Source organism: Ahaetulla prasina, chromosome 6, assembly GCF_028640845.1.
Source record: "Ahaetulla prasina isolate Xishuangbanna chromosome 6, ASM2864084v1, whole genome shotgun sequence".
NCBI lineage: Eukaryota > Metazoa > Chordata > Lepidosauria > Squamata > Colubridae > Ahaetulla > Ahaetulla prasina.
The window spans coordinates 85,841,838-85,858,995 of NC_080544.1; positions in this window are offsets into that span (position 1 = coordinate 85,841,838).

Genomic DNA, 17,158 nt, shown 5'->3' on the forward strand with positions numbered 1-17,158 from the left:
GTCACTGTAAAACACATGGACTTCAATTCTGGTAGTTGAATTCCACACATCTTAAAGTAGGCAAGATTCAGAAACAGTGGCTTAGTATCATCTTCTTTCTCTGCTCATTGTTCTCAATGTCATGCAACACTATGCATCAAACTATAGCTGCCTGGTCCTTGGAGGTGATGGGAGATAGTCTTTAATATTACTGAAACTTTTGTTTAATTTGACTCTGAAATGCTGTGCTACACTGTGCAATCAACTGTTCTTGTCTGATGGGCATCTTAAACATTATAAACATGTTTTTTTATTAGGAAAAAACTAATTACTTTCAGGATGGAAAAATGATGATGGTTGAGATATAGACAGAAAGAAGCAGGCTGTACTTGATCATCTTTGAAATGTACTCTGTATCCTTCAAAATTGGTATACACCCTCCATAACTGGCTCTGTTCACATACATGCATTACACATTTAAGAGTCACTTATTGTTCTAAAATATTTTTATGTGTTGAGGCAATTTCCATTTTACTGGGTTGGCTAGGTTATACAACAACAACAAAAAACAAAACAGTAATCATCTCCATAGGCTTGGTTGAAGTTAACTACAATTAGAGTCTAACTCTGTCTTCGTTTCTAGACAGGCTACAACTCCAACCCACATCAGATATGCTATCTAGGCATTCTGGTTATTTTATTCCCAGTAAATTCAGAGTGTGCCAGACTAGGAACTATTGGTCTAATTGCTCATTGTGTGGGGCACAGAAAGAGCACCAACTCATCATATTCATATGCCTTATATCTAGTAAATGAGAAATATCTAGTAAAAAGAGCAAATGATACTACATCAGTATATCAAGTGGGCTCCTTTCCATAATCTAATTCAGTGGCAACCATTTCTACTAGATGGTTAAATTTCTTCCTGAGATCTACATCTCTCTCTCCCTCCCTCCCTCCCTCTCTCTCTCTTTCTGTCTCTGTCTGTCTGTCTGTCTGTCTGTCTCTCTCTGTCTCTCTGTTTCTCTTTCACATCTATATCTAACTGTCTGTCTGTTTGTCTATCTATCTAGTTTACCTAATCATCTATCTTACTTAGCAAAGCCCTGAGTGGCTTACAACAAAAATAAAAATTTTAATTTTTTTTTAAAGTATAAGTATTTTTATTTATTTTTATTTATTTATTTTTGTCACACAGTATATATAAGCATAAGCATGTAATAACTATACAATATATAAACATATATATAAGTATGAGTATTAATAACTATATTAATTGGATATAATGAAAGGAAACAATAGGACAGGAACAGTAGGCATGCTTGTGCTCTTATGCACCCCCCTTACAGACCTCTTAGAAATGGGGTGAGGTCAATAGTAGACAGTTTTTGGTTGAAGCTTTGGGGATTTTGGGAAGAGACCACAGAGTCAGGTAGTGTATTCCAAGCATTAACAACTCTGTTACTGAAGTCATATTTTCTGCAATCAAGATTGGAGCGGTTAACATTAAGTTTAAATCTATTGTGTGCTCGTGTATTGTTGCAATTGAAGTTGAAGTAATCTTTGACAGGAAGGACATTGTAATAGATGATTCTATGAGTTAAACTCAGGTCATGTCGAAGGCGGTGTAGTTCTAAATTTTCTAAGCCCAGGATTTTAAGTCTGGTGGCATAAGGTATTTTGTTGTATTCAGAGGAATGGAGAACTCTTCTTGTAAAATATTTCTGGACATGTTCAATTGTATTGATGTCAGAAATGTGGTATGGGTTCCAGATAGTCGAGCTGTATTCAAGAATTGGTCTAGCAAATGTTAGTACTTTTAAATGTTTTAAAAGTAAAAATAGTACCCCCACTCACATCCAACAACAACTTTTCTGGGCTTCAGTGACACACTACTCCTATGCTTGCTTTTTGAAAGGCTAGGAGGATAAAGTCCTGCCACTTCTCAGGGGAATGAGTGTTCCAAAGAGTAGTGGCTGCTATCAAGAAGGCCCAACTTTAATAATAATAATAATAATAATAATAATAATAATAATAATAATAATAATAATAATAATAATAATAATAATAATAGTAATAGTAATAGTAATAGTAATAATAATTTAATTTGTATACCACCCTTCTCCCGAAGGAAGGGACCTGGAACACACCCATCCTATCAGACCAGGTTATTATTATTATTTATTTGATTTTTATACCGCCCTTCTCCCGAAGGACTCAGGGCAGTGTACAGGCAAAGTAAAAACAGGCAATACAATATACAATTTAAAATGCAAATTAAAAAACTTATTTTATAATTAGCCTAAAAATTTAAAATATATAATAAACTAAAACCCCATTTAAAATTATTAATAGAAAATTTAAAATCAATAAAATTTAAGCCAGCCCTGCACGAATGAAAAGATGTGTCTTCAGTTCGCGACGGAAGGTCCGAAGGTCAGGTATTTGGCGTAAACCCGGGGGAAGCTCGTTCCAGAGTGTGGGAGCCCCCACAGGGAAGGACCTTCCCCTGGGGGCCGCCAGCCGACATTGCTTGGCGGACGGCACCCTGAGAAGTCCCTCTCTGTGAGAGCGTACGGGTCGGTGGGAGGCATGCGGTAACAGCAGGTGGTCCCGTAAGTACCCAGGCCCTAAGCCATGGAGCGCTTTAAAGGTCGTAACCAAAACCTTAAAGTGCACTCGAAAGGCCACAGGTAGCCAGTGCAGTCTGCGCAGGAGCGGTGTTACATGGGAGCTACGTGTAGCCCCCTCTATCACCCGCGCAGCTGCATTCTGGACTAACTGAAGCCTCCGAGTGCACCTCAAGGGGAGCCCCATGTAGAGAGCATTACAATAATCCAAGCGAGAGGTAACGAGCGCATGAGTGACTGTGCACAAGGCATCCCGATCAAGGAAGGGGCGCAACTGCCGAACCAGGCGAACCTGGTGGAAGGCCCTCCTGGAGACGGCCGTCAAATGATCTTCAAACGACAGCCGTTCATCCAGGAGGACACCTAAGTTGCGCACCCTATCCTTTGGGGCCAGTAACTCGCCTCCAACAGTCAGCCGCAGCTGCAGCTGACTGAATCGGGGTGCCGGCATACACAGCCACTCTGTCTTGGAGGGATTAAGCTTGAGCCTGTTTCTCCCCATCCAGACCCGTACGGCTTCCAAACACCGGGACAGCACTTCAACAACTTCATTGGGGTGGCCCGGGGTGGAAAAGTACAGCTGGGTGTCATCAGCGTACAGCTGGTATCTCACCCCAAAGCCACTGATGATCTCACCCAACGGCTTCATATAGATGTTGAACAGAAGGGGCGAGAGAATCGACCCCTACAAGTGAGGCACCTCGCGGTCGACCTCTGCCCCCCTGTCAACACCGTCTGCGACCGGTCGGAGAGATAGGAGGAGAACCACCGATACACGGTGCCTCCCACTCCCAATTCCCCCAACCGGCGCAGCAAGATACCATGGTTGATGGTATCAAAAGCCGCTGAGAGATCTAATAGGACCAGGGCAGAGGAGTAACCCCTGTCCCTGGATCTCCAGAGATCATCCACCAATGCGACCAAAGCTGTCTCCGTGCTGTATCCGGGTCAGAAGCCGGACTGGAACGGGTCTAGATAGACAGCTTCATCCAGGTATTGGGGTAGCTGTCGCGCCACTGCACTCTCTACAACCTTCGCAATGAAGCGAAGGTTGGAGACTGGACGATAATTACCCAAAATAGCTGGGTCCAGGGAGGGCTTCTTGAGGAGGGGTCTCACCACCGCCTCTTTCAAGGCGGCAGGGAAAACCCCTTCCAACAGAGAAGCGTTGATAATCCTCTGGAGCCAGCCTCGTGTCACCTCCTGAGTGGCCAGTACCAGCCAGGAAGGACACGGGTCCAGTAAACATGTCGTGGCGTGAAGCCTCCCCAACAACCTGTCCACGTCCTCGGGAGCCACAGGGTCAAACTCATCCCAAACCGGCTCAACAAGACGTGTCTCCTCTCCCTCGCTTGGATCATCCCAATTGAGGTTGGGAAGGCAAATTCCTTCAGAGAGAGGCAGTCCCACGAATAACCTGTGCCATTCAGGTTTTAATAACTGACACCTTGGATTGCATCTATAAAGAAACTGGAAACAGGTGCAGTTTAACATCCACAAACCATGGGCACCTAAACTGTGCTTGCTGCAATCTTTCTGGGTTTTGCTTCTCTCCTCTTGGTAATTTCTAGCATTTCTTTTAACACCAAGTTTCCTGTCTTCTGTTTCTGGATCTGTGGTAATATCTTTTCACACTTATCTTTAACAATTTCTTCCTCAGTCTTTTGAGGTAGACCAGACAGGAAGCATGACCAGATGAGCTAATTCTACTTTATTTTAAGGTTACAGTAACAGAATCTTGCAAATCTGAAAGAATTTTGTTTCGTGTCCTCTGTCCCTGTTTACAGCTCAAGAAACTGGGGAGGGTCTCTTCTAAACTGCTTGCCCTGCCCACATTCCCAATGTGGTCTAAGTTGCCTTTGGCGGCCTCTCTTCTCTCTGTCTCCCAAGGTCATCCCCACACTTTATTATATCCTTTGATTTAATTTCACAGTTCCTCTGGCTCCCGATCAATAAGGTTCAGAGGTATGTTGTAGTTTCTGGTGTTCTCCTTGAAAATTTTGGGCTTAGACAGTTTAGAACTACGCTGCCTTCGGTTTGACCTAAGCTTAGCTCATAAAATCATCTGCCACAATGTCCTACCTGTCAGTGACTACTTCAGCTTCAACCACAACAATAACGAGCACACAATAGATACAAACTTAAGGTAAACCTCTCCAAACTCGATTGCAGAAAATATGACTTCAGCAACAGAGTGGTCAATGCCTGGAATGCATTACCTGACTCTGTGGTTTCATCCCAAACCCCCCAAAATTTTAACCTTAGACTGACTACTGTTGACCTCACCACATTCCTAAGAGGTCTGTAAGCATAAGAGCACCAGCATGCCTACTGTCCCTGTCCTAATGTCCACTTTAATTGTATTCATTTTATGTATTCAACTCATGCTTATACTTACATATATTATCTAATACGTACTCGACAACTAAATAAATAATAAATAAAATGGTAGATATATATTCAGGATCATATTATGAAAACCAGTTAGCTCTGTCTATCTTAGCTTGACTTGGAATTTGCACAGAAAACAGTTTGTGATCTATTCCCCAATCATCCCTCAATCATGCCTCTGCTATTATAACTAAATATTTCCTCTCCTTTTACCAAAATACAATCAATTTGACTCCAAAGTGCTCCAGCTAATGATGTCCATGTAGGCAGGTGCTGTTTGGCTTGACTGAAAAATGTGTTATCAATGAAGAAATCATCAGACTGGCAGAAGTTGATAAGTTGTTCTTTTGCTCTGTTTCTGTTTTATAGTCCATACAACCCAGTTGCATTTTTCTTCTTACTATTTCCCACATTGGCATTCCAGTTTCCAACCAGAAGCAGCACAATTTTGCTTGTTTTATCCATTTCAGATTGAATTTGGTCATAAAACTCATCTACAAAATTTTGCACGCACCAATGACTGTGGCATAAACTCAAATAGTCATAATATTAAAGGGGTTGTCTGCAAAACCTATTTTTTTAATGTCTACAACAATTTTATTAATTTATGATATAACACAAAAAAAATACAAAAGCAAAATGAAAGAGAAATAGAGAAGGGAAAGGGGAAAGGAAAAGTGTAGAAAAGAAGGGACAAAAAGAAAGAAAAGGCATTGACTTCCGACTCACTTTGGTGCAGTAGAATAGGGTATCAAACCACAACTTTTTAGTTATACACAGTAGTTTAAACTAGCCATTTACATAACACCTTATCTATTTAATCAGTAAAGCCCAAAATCAAAGTTTCATTTTTTTTCTACCTCAAGCACAAAATCCAGAAGTGGTTTCCGGGTAGAAACAGGCTGTCTGCAAAATCTAATTGATATTATTTAGCCATTAACTGTATTACACTCAAGGACTGTCTTTGTTGTGTTCTTCTGTACTGTGAAAGCTGGGTTGTTCATTCTTTATTTTTCATATCCTGAGTAGTAAACATGATTTTTTGACTGAAAATGTCCAACTTCAATCTACTTGAATTTGTTGATACTCAAGAGGTCAACAAAATTAATTTCATCTTTGCATTGAGCTTTCTCATGTTTGTGCTTTCTCATATTCCACGTTCCCACTAAAATTCTGCTTTTGAAGTTTCAGATTTTATTTTCCTTAATGGTAATATCAGCAGCTAGATGCCTGGAAGGTTTCAATCTAGTCACATCATAAACACTAGAAGCACATTGGGTATCACTGAAACCAAGGGCCCCTATCATCAATCACTTTATCTCATCTACCCATATGGTTTTGTTAGTAAAATACAGGAGTGGTTTACTGTTGACTTCTCCCACACAGTATGTAATGATGCTTATGTTGCTTTTGTTAAGATGATTACCTACCTCCAGTATCTTCCTATATTGATACTGCTTATTACAGGTATCTGCTTCCTTTAGTTGGGCAACTGAAATAGCCTTTTACTTTAGGTCACCCTAAAGGAGGAGTATATACTCTCATGTGTTTTACTTATGTCTCTACACCAGTCAGGAAGGGGGGATCCACATCATACAAAATTATGAAGTCTGTTCCCCTAAAGAGGAAAAAAAGTGGGGGGGATGGAATGGAGGAAAAACAAAGAAGGCTTTCTCAGTTAATTCTAAATAGAGGCTCCAAAACACCCTCCTTTATATTTTTGCAACAGCTGGTTAAAGCAAGAAATCCTTGGTAGAACAGCTAAGAACTTTCCATCAGGAGATTTGGCCGACAGTTTTTAGGAATAATCACAAATTTAAGCCAACTGTTGCAAGAAGACATCAACCAGTGTGGTTTAAAGTTATTCTCTCTCCCTATTCATAATACAGTATAATATGCCGTATCTTGGAGAATGCACTAAATATTTTTCCTCTAAAATATCTCTCTTCAGTTTATTGGTGTGTTATCCCAAAGAAGAGTTTGAACCACTAAACTGAACACAGCTCCACATCCATTTAATGCCAACACAGATGGAAAATAAATATAGATCTCAGTGTGAAGCAGGAGACAGATTTGACCGTAGATGACTTAGGAGTTAAATCCCAATTTAGCCATTATACAGTGCAAGTCTGACAGCAGAAACAGTTCCATCAGACATCTGAGAGCAGAAGAAGTATGTGATAGTTCCAGCTATTGACTCATCCATCCAACCAGTCCTCTGTCCATGAGATTATCTGGTGGGATTGGTGATAACTAAATAACTGAATCTTATTTTCCATTTCCCTGGTGACTTGGATTAGATGTAGTAATTTTCCAGCATGTTATAGGTACTATAGTTATCAAGCAGGCTTTGTATGTCAGTACAAAGCCTGCTTGATATGTCCATTTGCTAGTAGCAAATGGATTGGTGAGAAAGTAAATGGGGGAAACATCACTATGGATCTCACTCACTGAACCTGGTTCTGGTTTGTATAGAGCAGGTAACTAGTTTAACTTCAATTTCCCACAAGACTAGATTAGCAGCAATTTATATAGCAGGGTTTTGTTTTGGGAGACAAAATTAATCACTTGGACCCCTTCAGAAATTAAAAAACAAGAGTCTCTGAAAATAATGGGGTGAGTAATATCTGAATGGCTGAATGGCTCTGAATCATGCTAAATATGTTTTTCCCCTCTTTCTTAGTAACACAGTTCTCTGGCTTATCATTCTCCTCTAGATGCAGAACATTAAATAAACATTTATATTTTACTTGGAAGAAAACCCGAATAACCAAAGACCTAGATACAAACACCCGCGAAAACCTCAGAAAACACACACACACACACACACACACACACACACACATACACACACTCTGTTGTAATATATCACAACAATGTAAAGCAGCATCAGCTCTTGTAGCAATATGATGGATGGGAAAGATGTCCAAATGCTCTACAGTGTAATTTGAACTGCCTACCCCTACCTATACAGCTGTTATGTGTCTGAAGTTATTAACAAGGCTGATCTTTATTTCACTGCAATTATGCATAGGGAAGGGGAGGGGAGGGGAGGAAAGGGGAGGAAAGGGAAGGGAAGGGAAGGGAAGGGGAAATTTCTAATTCCATCAATTGAATAGGAACTGCAGAGCCTAATATGTATATATCTACCATAATAACCTATAACACTAGCGGTTAAATTTCTAAGTGGCTACTAAAAAATAAGAAGAATTTTTAGACTAGGTTAGAATATTAGAACACTCAACACATCAGCATCTGTGCATGTAACTATACATATTAGCTTTCGAACACAATGGCAATGCAGTCTTTGCTCTGGAACAACACACCTACATTTCTACATCTAAAGCTTTTTATTTATTTATTTATTTATTTATAATTACATTTCTATACCACACCATCTCCCAAAGGACTCAGGGCGGTTTACAGCCATATTAAAATACACACACCAATACAAATATAAATATAATAAATAACAATATTTAAAAACAATTAAAAGCAAATATTTAATGGCTGACTCACTAAAACAGTCAAAGACCGATTAAAACCCGTTAAAATTTCGCTAAAAATATTTCTTAGGCTAGTCCCGCTCGGTGAAATAATAAAGTCTTTAGTTCCCGTTTGAAGGTCCGGAGGTCGGGGAATTGGCGTAACCCCAGAGGTAGCTCGTTCCATAGGGCCAGTGCCGCCACAGAGAAGGCCCTCCCCCTGGGGGCCACCAACCTACATTGTTTGGTCGACGGCACCCTGAGGAGGCCCGCTCTGTGGGATCGCACAGGTCGTTGGGAGGCAATCGGTGACAGAAGGCGGTCTCGCAAATACCCCGGTCCTAAGCCATGGAGCGCTTTAAAGGTGGTCACCAACACCTTGAAGTGCACCCGCAAGGCTACCGGCAGCCAGTGCAGGCCGCGCAGGATGGGTGTTATATGGGAGCAACGCGGTGCTCCCTCTTTCTTTCTACTCTTTACAGTTACCAATACAGGTAGTCCCTGACTTACAACTGGTCACTTAATAGTGTTCAAAGTTACAATGGACCCCCTCCCAAAGGTTACTAAGGACACATTTTTAAAGTTCTGATGGCCGCACACACCTTTCTTGCAGCTGTATTTGCTAAAAGGCTGCTGCAAAAAATGTAAAAAAAAAAAGAGTTTGGTCACATGATGCTTCAACTTATGACCACGATTACAACAATTCCAGGCTGAATTATAGTTATAGCTCAAGGACTACCTGTATCATTAAATACCACTAGCAGGGGAAAGGGTTCTGGATATTCTAATGTTTGAGTAGCATTTAAGCCATGAATAAGGAATCTGTAGCTCTCAAAATGTTGAATTACAGTTTCGAGCATTCCTTATCATTAGACAAGCTGTCCTGCTGTAAGCAGAAATTAAGCTAGGGAGGCCATACTTCAAAATAAATTGGGATTACTTACTTCTAAGTTGACATGTTTGTTCTTGTTCAATTATTGTGCCATCTGGGACTAACATTATAGATTTGTTAATATGACTTTAGATCAACTGTTACATGTGAAATATGCACATGTTCGTCTTGATTATAGTACTTGAATCCCACCAAGATAACAAAGAGCCATAGAAGAGTTAGAAGAGTTACGAGGTGTTATTGTAACACATTATTTGTCAACATTTAAAAATTAGTTTTTTTTCCCCAGAAAGAAGCAAGAAAAATCTCAAGCATTATGATCAAAGTGTGGTTGTTCAATATATAATATTTCTATGTCTTTTTTTTCTTGCTATACATATTTAAGATTGCATTCATATTCTATTGCTATTCTGTATGTGAACTTTGCTTTTTGGTTGATAAGTTTAGTATGGTGAACTAAAAAAAGAAAAAGACATGAATGAAGAATGCATAACAAAGAATTACCTGGGCTTACAACCACCCCAAGTACAGCTTCCTGAAGTATACCTGTATCTTTCATTCAGTTCTTGGAGTAGTTCCTCCCATATAAGAGAAATTTAATGTGATCAAAGCAGTTGTTGGAACTACGGAAAGAGGGTTAGGCCTATAGCCAATAAACTGCTTATTTCAAGTTGAGGCATGAGGCAGGTTTGAATAAAGGATCACTTTGGAGCTTTTCCAAGAATTCCTCACTTTTTGCTGTTTCATGGGAAGGACCAAAAACAGAAAATGCAGTTTCCACAAACAGGAAGTACTGCTGCTGCAGCCTCTTTCCCTCTACGTGCAATTAGACCACTCATGGTTGTGCATGGATGAATTATGTCACTCTGAAAGCAACATATGCCAACTGAAGAATGTACGTTTCCTAACCTTAAAATGGAAAAAAACCACCCCCCTCTGGACATCATAATTAAAGGTTCCTTCTTTTGAGCAGGAAATATAAGTCAACCAATGTCATTTCCCATACCCACATTTCACAAGTTGTTCACAAAAATGGGCCATTCTTGAATTATATTTAGGTCTTTTTCCTTTTTCATTAATTTAAGTTAGAAACTGAAGGAAGAACTTTACTTGTAACCTAATGCATCTTTTCTTGGGAGGAAGGTCGTATTGTCTGAATGCGTTGAGGTTTACATCTGAGTCCAAAGTAATTAACTTTGATTTTAGGAAGGGAAAAACATGGGTGAATTAGTAACATTGGTTCCTCAGGCTGCATGCAGAGGACCACATTACAAAACAGATTGGGACAGGGCCCATATGGAGAGGGAAGCTCTAGAGTTTTGAAGAGTAAAATGGGTGATTTGGTTCATGTTATCTCCTACAACCATCAACCATCCGAACAGCACAACACTGGGAGCTGGGGAAAGAAGTATGAGGGCTGCTGACAGCATAGGGTTACAATAGTTTGCCCCTATGTAGATACTGGATCAACAGTTTTCAGTATTGGAATAAATACAGAGTGTGCCAAAAGTCAGGCCCATAGGGCAATCACCCTGTGTTTTATTAATTTTATTAACATTTTTTTCAGAAAAAAAAGTTACTGTACTTAGGGATGTTCAAAGGTCATGTGTCAAATGGTCAAAGAAGTGTTTGGAAGAAAATAACCAGTTTGAATTTACATAGAAATTTCTATATGTGACTTGACTTTTGTTCACACACTGTATTTATGCTATCTGTATATTTTTATACTGATACAATGGAGCTTACTGAATCAATAGTTTGATTCATGTAAACTTTGACTTTATTTGAAATATGTTTTGTTGTGTCCCCTACAATTAATTGTTTTTTTAAAAAATGGATAATAAAGTGAATTTATATTTCTTGTTGATACAGGTAGTCTTCGACTTACAATCATTCATTTAGTTAAAAAAACTTGTCTTACATCTGGTCCTCACACATAATTGGTAAAGCATCCCCACAGGTACATGATCAAAATTCAAATGCTTTGCAACTGGCATGTACTTATGATTGTTGCAGTATCCTAGGATCATGTAATCATTTACAACTTTCTGAGCCGACAAGCGAAGTCAACTGGGGAGGCCAGGTTTACTCAAAAACCATATGATTCACTTAACAATTGAGCAAAAAAGGTTATAAAATTAGGTGCAACTCATTTACCAACCACTTCACTTAACAATAGAAGTTCCAGTCCTTATTGTAATCGTAAGTCAAGGACTACCTGCATCGTTATACGTTGTGAATAACGAAATGTATTGAGAGTAATTCTGATTTCTTTTTCTATTGTATAAACTCTACTTTTGGTTAGCAATTAATTCCCTGTGCTTTTTCACTGAGAAATTTTCTCTTTAATTATTGAAAGTAAATTTTCCTTCATTTCTCTTTGTAGTCAAGCCTCACTCTTTTGAGTGCTGAGAGATACCTGGGCCCAAATTAAAGAGAACTTTTAAATCCACTGTAATGTTTTTAAAAAGCCGGAAACAAGTGTTTCGTTTCAATGGCACTGATCTATGACTGACATGCATTGTCAAAAAAAACCCAGTGTTCTTACAAAAATAAAATCACATTTGAACCATGACTGAAACTGAAAACTTCTACAGAAAACTGAAAAATCTTTACTCAAGAAACCCATGTAAGACCTATTGACGTGTGATAATAGTCCTGAAAGCAATAGAGAAATAGACTTCCCACGAGGTGCTTAAACATCTTTCAGAAGTTTCAAGAACTGCACTTCTTCCTTAACATGGCTTATTGATGCCCATTTATTTTTGACATTTCATGAAAAATACAACCTGAGGATTGTTTGAGTGTGCTTCAGGGACTGCAGCTGGAAAATGAAGGGAAAAGTTCAATGCTCCAAGCTATGCTTTCTATTTGTAGAGTCAGGAACCAAAAAAATCTCCCATTCCTAGCATTTTCAGGGGAATACATAGCAGTCTTCTCTCTGCTTGAAGGGTTGTTAGAAGACAGCTTTTTATCTGGAGATCTTCTCTGTTTGTAAGGCTGTCCAAGACCAATTTTTAAACTATAGGACTAGAGCATCAAGTTTCTTGAAGTACTCCATCACCAGCAGGCATACGGATGGATAGCAGACTAAACAGGCACATTACAATAGCTATCTGACAATACATCTTCTCATTTTGCAGAGCTGTATTGTATTTTTGAGATTCTTCCTAAATCTGCATTAAGGCATATTACCATGTCCTGGTTCTGCATCAACTCATGTTGGGTTCTTTCATAGTGCAGCTTCCTCCTCCTCCTCTTTTCTTTTTGACATTCACTAAATCAGCACACCTCTGAAAATGGCAAACATTGGCTCAACCCACCATATCTGCTGCTGCCAAGAGGATGCAAACGTTTCCAGAGTCACTTCAATCAACTCCAATCGCTCCAGAGGATAGGCTCTTTTGTAGAGTATGCATACACTGTATGGATAGCTCTTAATGCATTTTATTGTTACAGCTATTGAACAGATTGTTTATTTTGCAAATGACAGTCAACTAATATCTTTCAAAGATCCTGGAGCACAGGGGAGCTGCCAGAGAACTGGAAAAGAGCTGATGTAGTTCCCATCTTCAAAAAAGGAAAAAAAACAGATCCAGGAAACTACAGACCTATCAGTCTGACCTCAGTACTGGGGAAGATTCTGGAAAAGATAATCAAGCAACGAATCACCGAACACCTAGAAGCAAACAAAGTAATGACCAAAAGCCAACATGGGTTTGTCAAAAACAGATCATGCCAGACTAATCTTATCGCATTCTTTGACAAAATGACAAAATTAGTAGACCAGAGAAATGCTGTCGATATAATTTACTTGGACTTCAGTAAAGCATTTGATAAAGTAGACCATAACCTACTACTAGATAAAGTAGAAAAATGTGGGTTAGACAGCACCACCACCAGATGGATTCGTAACTGGCTGACCAACTGCACTCAACGTGTAGTCCTCAACGGAACTACATCCACATGGAGGGAAGTATGCAGTGGAGTACCCCAAGGCTCTGTTTTAGGCCCAGTACTCTTCAACATCTTCATCAATGACTTGGACGAGGGGATAGATGGGGAACTCATCAAATTTGCAGATGACACCAAGCTGGCAGGAATAGCCAACACTCCAGAAGATAGGCTCAAGTTACAGAAAGATCTTGACAGACTTGAACATTGGGCGCTATCTAACAAAATGAAATTCAACAGTGAAAAAGTAAGGTTCTACATTTAGGCCAAAAACAAAATGCACCAGTACCGTATATGTGGTACCTTGCTCAATAGTAGTACCTGTGAGAGGGATCTTGGAGTCCTAGTGGATAACCATTTAGATATGAGCCAGCAGTGTGCAGCAGCTGTTAAAAAGCCAACACAGTTCTGGGCTGCATAAACAGAGGATAGAATCAAGATCACGTGAAGTGTTAGTACCACTTTATAATGCCTTGGTAAGGCCACACTTGGAATATTGCATCCAGTTTTGGTCGCCACGATGTAAAAAGATGTTGAGACTCTAGAAAGAGTGCAGAGAAGAGCAACAAAGATGATTAGGGGACTGGAGGATAAAACATATGAAGAACGGTTGCAGGAACTGGGTATGTCTAGTTTAACAAAAAGAAGGACTAGGGGAGACATGATAGCTGTGTTCCAATATCTCAGGGGCTGCCACAAAGAAGAGGGAGTCAGGCTGTTCACCAAAGCACCTGAGGGTAGAACAAGAAGCAATGGGTGGAAACTGATCAAAGAAAAAAGCAACTTAGAACTAAGGAGAAATTTCCTGACAGTTAGAACAATTAATAAGTGGAACGACTTGCCTTCAGAAGTTGTGAATGCTCCAACACTGGAAATTTTTAAGAAAATGTTGGATAACCATCTGACTGAGATGGTGTAGGGTTTCCTGCCTGGGCAGGGGGTTGGACTAGAAGGCCTCCAAGGTCCCTTCCAACTCTGATGTTATGTTATGTTATGTTAATGTTTAGTAAGGAGCTCCCCAACCTTTTTAGCCCAGTGGGCACATTTGGAATTTGGAGAACATATTATAGTCAACTATAACATGCTTGTTAAGATAAACATGGTCAGTCAGCTTCCCACCAATTAAAAATCAATTTAGGTGGAAACATATTGTTTAGCAGATCAGAAAAACATATTTGTTGGAATATAGTTGCTGCTAAGAATTTAACTGGAATTCCAAAAATAAGAGATAGTTAGCATGGAATCTTTCTGTAGGGTTTATTTATTTATTTATTTATTTATTTATTTATTTATTTATTTATTCATATTTATATACCGCCCTATCTCCCTAAGGACTCAGGGCGGTTCACAGGCAAAATAAAAATACATATAGGATACAAAATAAAACATCAGATTAAAAAACTTATTCAACATAGCCCAATAGTTAAAAATAACAATATACACAATAAAACCCAGTTAAAACCCATATAAATTTAAAACCTAGTCCAGTCCTGCGCAGATGAATAAATATGTTGGGTTGTTGTTGTTTTTTAATCTATAAAGGTGTTTAACTTGTATGCCACCCAAAGTTGTTATGACCTTGGTGGTCTTTTAAATTTGACTAATAAATAAAATAATCCAGTGGGTAAGCTCAAAGGCCAGCTTCCACCATTATCCAGTTATTAGACTTGGTAACAATTCGATACCTATGAGAAATCCCAAAATAGAAGCAAGTTAACTTAGGGATGTGTGTGTATATATGTGAATTATCATGGGTTGGCTGAAACAATGTTGGAAGAGTAGGGCTCCATATTTGATACAGAACAGAAGATCTGCAGCTTACTTCACATCTCTACCTTTATATAAGGCAGGTATTTAAGTCTGCCACAGGGCTTCAATGCAAAAATATTTTTACTGTTGGAGAAGTGAGGGACATATTTAACATTATTTATAAGATTTGTTTTCCTGAAAAAGGATAGTTGGGAAATTAGAAGCTTGTTTACTGGCAGTCTAAAATGTCAAATCCTCTGGAAGAGAGATACTATTTTGACAATATCTAATTGGGAAGCTAAACTTGGAGAATAAGTAGCAGTGGCAAAACTGACACCATATATGCCATACATAATGGCAGCAAATATAAGCAGGAGTGGTTCCCACTCTATTGTATCCCATAAATGCAATATATCATTCAGTATGACAAATGTAATTGCTTATAACATAGCAGCGGGTGTAGTGGTTAAGGCACCAGGCTAGAAACCAGGAGACTGGGAGTTCTAGTCCCACCTAGGGCACAAAGCTGTCTGGGTGACCTTGGACAAATTGCATTTGCTAACCCTTAGGAAAGAAGCAATGTGGCACACATTTGCTGAACCATCTTGCCAAGAACACTGCAGAGACTTGCCCAGAAAATTGCAGTCAGTCTCCAAGAATCAAACACAACTAAACAGAAAAAAATGCATATGACACAATTATACAATGGAGATATCAATATTAAGACCTTTATTGTATAACAAATTCTTTGATGCAATCTGCAGCAGTTTCTTTTCTTCTAATGTTATACCGGTATGTATTCATTTTTTTTTTAATGAAAAGTCACTTTATGCTTGTAATACTGATATCCTAAGTTATAATTAATAATGGTAGAATATTTCTTTCTCTTTAATTTCAAATACTCTTAAAATACCTAAACAATAGATACTATAATGTATACTATAATACTATAATATACTATACTATGTATAGTATATTGTAGTACTATAATACTGTATAATGTATACTATAACACTGTATAAAAATATCATTATATTGAAACAATATATCAAGATTTACAAACAACATTATAGGAAAAGAAAAACATAAAACTAAATCCAAAACAAAACAAGAAAATAATATATCTTAATATTAAATTGTTTAAATCTGGCACCAATTTCAGATACTGGACACTCAAATATATGTTTTGGAGGTAACACTATTATTAAAATTTTACTATCATGCTAGTTGCTTTAACAAGTGATCCATTGTTACAAAGCTTGGAAGGGATTTGATCTTTATTCTTTAATTTGCATAAAAATTATTGAGCAATACATTATCCACCAGACTGTAACAGATTTATATCTAAATCAGGATATTTTGTTCGATTGAATAGCCTTTTTTTCTCTCAAAAGATCCATTTTAGATGTTTTCACTTTGTCTTGTTTCATGGAACATTTCTTCATTCTTAAGTATACCTGATTAGATACATCAATATGATAATATAAGCTTTATTACACAAGCAAATAAATCAAGGTTACACAAATTACAGTGAAATATTTTGCCTCCAAGTGTTTATTAGCCTTCCAAAGATACTTCTAGAATCACAGATACTACTTTTGAATTTTCCCACCCAGAAGGTTCCCAGGGTGGATTTAATTAGAATATTTAATTTAAAAAATTGGCTTACCTATTGCATTTAGCTGGTGATTTTCCACAATAAATAAACAAGTTGTTAATAAATGAAAATATTTGGAGTTATTCTGATGTCAGTTTCTCACAAAGTGCAAGTAATCCTTGAATTACAATCATTTGTTTAGTGACTGTTTGAAGTTACAACGGCACTAAAAAAAAGTGTCAAGTGACTGTTTGCAGCATCCCATGGTCATATGATCAAAATTCAGACACTTGGCAACTGGCATGGTTATGATGGTCATGTGATCAACTTTTGCGAACTCAAGCAAAAGCAAAGTCAATAGGGAAGCCAGATTCACTTAACCATCTTGCCAAGAACACTGCAGAGACTTGCCCAGAAAATTGCAGTCAGTCTCCAAGAATCAAACACAACTAAACAGAAAAAAATGCATATGACACAATTA